We start from the raw sequence: 4,993 nt of genomic DNA on the forward strand, positions 1-4,993 counted from the left end.
ATTCAGAATCCCACCTTTTTCAATAAAGTTTTCATCTATATCCGCAATATTCTGATTGCAATATTAGTTCTTACTTGTTCTTGATTTCAGGTAGGAATTAAGACCCTCGCTGGTCAGGCTCTCCCGGAGATTGTCCTAGCGATTGCATTGGCGCACGAGCTTTGCACGTGTAGTCAGATCGTCAAGCACGAACTCCACCAACAAATCGATCTATCCACGTCTCATCGAAAGATCGAACACCTTTGCCCTATCAGCTAGAGTTGAAACCCATAAGATCTCGAAGCCAAAAGTTTAGAAACACCAAATTCGTTTGCTTACAATCATCATACAGTAATGTTCATCTACTCTCCAGTTCCCCTAACCCAACAAAAAATGATGTTAATTACGATTTTTAGATTAAAAGAGCGCCATTAGGCGCTATTAATTACGACTTTGAGATTAAAATGTCATTTGCAATTGTTAATTACAAGTTTGAGACAAATGATTAATTTAACCTCGATCTGTTCTGCTCTCCATTTTTTCCAACCGAACAAAAATGTAACAATTCCATTCCTCTGAAATGGAACCATTCCATTCCACGCTGTTTCAGAACTGAACACACCCTTGCATAGTTGCGAACTCTTGTCCATACACAGCCATACCCTTCCACTTACATCCAACACTATATGCATCAGTCTGTCTCAGAGTCATTCAATATCACTGATGAGATCTATTCCCATTCTTATGCAGGCTGAAACTGCTGCGCCTTTACTCAAGTGGATGCAAAATGAGGCTGATGAGGCTGCTGTGAGGACGATGGTGCCGACACCATCTTCCGAAAAGCTCTACAAGCACGAGGCCATGGGCCAGCTGGGTGGTGACCTTTTAATGAATCTGGTATATTTTCTTAATCCACATACATTATTTTATTATTACCTATTTAATTACTGTTGGCTTTGTCTAATGCTTACCAAAAGTTCAGAAACACTGCGTTTGCTTACAATCATCATACACTATTTTTTCACTTTTCAGTCTATCTCATCCAGTATATAAACTGTTGAGTTCCGTTGGCTTCTTTTGTAATCATTTGCATTGTTTTCAACTGTTTTCTATGCACAACCCTATTCTTCCACTTACATCCCGCACTATTTGCATCAGTCTATCTTATAGATTTATTAAATATCATTGATGAGTTCTGTTGCTATTCATATGCAGGATGAAACTTCTGTGCCTCTACTCAAATGGATAAAAAATGATCATGATGAGGCTGATGTGAAGACGATGGTGCCGCCACCATCTTCTGAAAACCTCCTCAAGCACAAGGCCACGGGCCAGCTGGGTGGTATCCTTTTCAGTAAGCAGGTATATTTTCTTAATCCTCATACATGATTTGATTTGTCTGTTTATTGCCGGCTTTTTCTAATGCTTACCAATAGTTCAGAAACACACACAACCCTATTCTTCCACTTACATCCAGCACTATATGCATCAGTGTCTCATAGATTCATTTTATATATCACTACGGATGTCTGTTGCTCTTCAATTTTCATATGCAGACTGAAACTGCTAAGCCTTCATTGGTCAAAAGGATTTCAACTGCTGATGATGAGGCATCTGCAGAGGCTGCCACCAAGTTACTGTCAGCCCTACCTTATGGATGCTTATATAAGCTCAAGTCCAAGGACCAGCCGGGCTGTAACCATCCAAGGGTTCAGGTATATTTTCTTAAGCCACACATACATGCCATGATTTATGTCTGATATTATCACCGGCTCTGTCTAATGCTTTTTGGAATTCGGAAACACCAAATTAGCATGCTTATATTCATCATAGACTAAATTTTGACTGTTCAGTTTGTAACATAGTGTTATGCACTCGCTTGTCAACATTTGCATTGCTCTGAACTATGCACTTTACACAACCTAACTCTTCCACTTACATTCAGCGCTACACACCAGTAGTACCTCCCATCTTCACCATCCCGATGCCGAGCTTGCGGAAATATGGCGGGCCCATGTACATACCCCGCATATAACACCTCTTATGGCTCTATCTACCTTTCTAATAACTCCTTCACAGAGTTACAGGTATGTATTCTCAGTGGTTTAGCATGAATTGGCATATAGTAAAGTCTTGTTTTTAGTCTTCCTGCTTCTTACATTAGTATCAATTTTCACATGCAGACTGTACCTTGTGAACTTCGTCCAATGATTAACCAGATGTGTCTGCATGAAGGGTCTTTCACTATGCATGGCAATGGCAAATTGCTGAACACCTACACGGTCTATGAGGTGTATGTCTACAAGACACAGGCCATCACATATTTGTATGGACATGATTGGAGAAAGTTTGCTTTTGACTATGGTCTAAAGAAGGGCGACGAGCTGAGGATCAGAAACTCAAACGGGCAGATATACGTAACTGCTTACAGAGTTGGAGACACTTCCAAATATATAATATGTAACTTTTTTGTACTCATATCCTTTGAAAAATGCATTCTGAGCAGTTGTTCTAAACCATTCCCTCAATTCTAGCTTGATGGGTTTAACATGATCAAAGCTGCAGATCCCCTGATGGAACAGGAGCGGATATCACAAAGGGCACCCACACCAGCACCGGCACCGGCTTCCCACTCTCCTGCATCAGCACTGGTTCCTGTACCAGCTCCGTTTACTGCATCTACCCAACAGGCCCCTGCATCAGCATTGGTTCCTGTAGAGGCCTGATAACGCGTGAAGCACACGTCCGTTGGGAACCCAAGAGGAAGGTGTGATGCGTACAACAGCAAGTTTTCCCTCAGTAAGAAACCAAGGTTATCGAACCAGTAGGAGATGAAGGCCACGTGAAGGTTGTTGGTGAAGGAGTGTAGTGCGGCGCAACACCAGGGATTCCGGCGCCAATGTGGAACCTGCACAACACAATCAAAATACTTTGCCCAACTTAACAGTGAGATTGTCAATCTCACCGGCTTGCTGTAAACAAAGGATTAAACATATGGTGTGGAGAATGATGTTTGTTTGCAAAGAACAACAGAGAACAATGATTGCAGTAGATTGTATTTCAGATGTAAAAGAATGGACTGGGGTCCACAGTTCACTAGTGGTGTCTCTCCAATAAGATAAATAGCATGTTGGGTGAACAAATTACAGTTGGGAAATTGACAAATAGAGAGGGCATAGCAATGCACATACATATCATGATGACTAATATGAGATTTACTTAGGGCATTACGACAAAGAACATAGACCGCTATCCAGCATGCATCTATGCCTAAAAAGTCCACCTTCGGGTTAGCATCCGCACCCCTTCCAGTATTAAGTTGCAAACAACAGACAATTGCATTAAGTACCATGTGTAATGTAAACAATACAAATCTCTACTACTTAAAAAGAAGGAACATGTTCCCCCTTCTCCCCCTATTTCGTCGTCCTTTTGGTCGTCCTACATATTTTCAATATGACGATTCTACCCTCCCACCTCGCCTGAAACAATTCATCACCGCACCATCCTATAAAATCAATACAGAACAACAGGAAAGTAAACTCTATTACTTCTGCATCATTCCAAGACAACATGGAAAGGAAAGTCCATTAACGCACCATTATTTCTGCATCTCTACCGCACCATCATTTGAAGGAAACTACACACAATTTGAGGGCAAGAGCAAAGGAAACCACATCATTACAGAAACAAAGGAAACACCATCATGGCCTGATCTCGCACCATCACAGAACAAAGGAAACTTCATCATTTCCTGATCAACCATATCGGTACTTGCCTGAAACATGGCTGGACGATTTCTGGTGCGTGCATATAATGGGTACCCTCAACCATTGTTATGCGAGAGATCTCCCGGAATCATCAGGGAGAGTGAAGGTACGTAACCACACCTCTAAGTTGTCTTCCCATCATTTGAAAAAGTTCATTTGTGAGGATACTTGTCTGGTAGTATTTCTCATTTGTATGTATTGCTATAATCATGTGGATCATCAAGGAGAGTTTACAACCTGTGTTGGGATCACCAGGGAGAGTGGAGGTACATAATCACACATCTAAGTTGTATGCACTTTTTAATTGGTTGTCTCTGTCTCCCCACTTGTTGGAAGAACTTCCCCCATCATGTCAGAATCTGCAGTAATCATGGTTTGAAGAAATCAGGTTATAATGTTTTAATAGGAGACTTGAGGTTTCTAATAGTATACTAATAGTTCATATCATAACAATGGAATCAATCTTGAATTCCCCATATGATCAGTTCCCTGTATAGATATTTTGGTTAGTATCAATCCAAAGTTTGTGCTATAAAATAATCTAATTGGTCACAGTAAACATGACATAATGTGGGTGTCCTCCAACTGAGGAGTAACAGCGACTGGCCCGTCCGAGCTCTATTTTGGTTAAAGGTAATCTTGAAACCAACCGAAGGAATAACCTTTGGGCATGGCGCAATGATAATAATCTTGAAACCAATTTAGCAGTCAGAACCCCCATTCCAATATTAGAATTTACTTTCCAGAATTCGAATATTAAAATCTGCCTCAAGAGGCTTTTAATGGGCTAAGAATGAGGTGATCCTAACAATCCGCCTCAAACATACCTTCATGAGGAGGCAGTCCAAGTATGCACCAGAGATCAACATGCATATTTAGCACTTGATTCTCATGATGTAGAGGCTTCATGCTATACATGATTCACAGTATCAGATACCAACTCAATTGTGGGAAAACAGTATATGTTCACTGTCAGTTAAAGTCAAACTGTTTGGACTCACTGTCGATATCAGCAAAGGACAAGCCATTTATTGGGAACAAATGCTTCAGTAGAATGCTAATGCTAAATAACTGTAAATGACCATATATTTATTGGTAGAATAGTAGGCTGTCTGGGAACTATAACATTATAGATACTCTAAGTCAGGCAATAGTGCTAATTAAATACATACGACTAAGGAAATAACATATCTCTAAAAGGAACAGTAAGTGCAACCAACCTTTTCTGTTTACATGTCCAATAT

Source organism: Lolium perenne, chromosome 6 (assembly GCF_019359855.2).
Source record: "Lolium perenne isolate Kyuss_39 chromosome 6, Kyuss_2.0, whole genome shotgun sequence".
Lineage (NCBI taxonomy): Eukaryota > Viridiplantae > Streptophyta > Magnoliopsida > Poales > Poaceae > Lolium > Lolium perenne.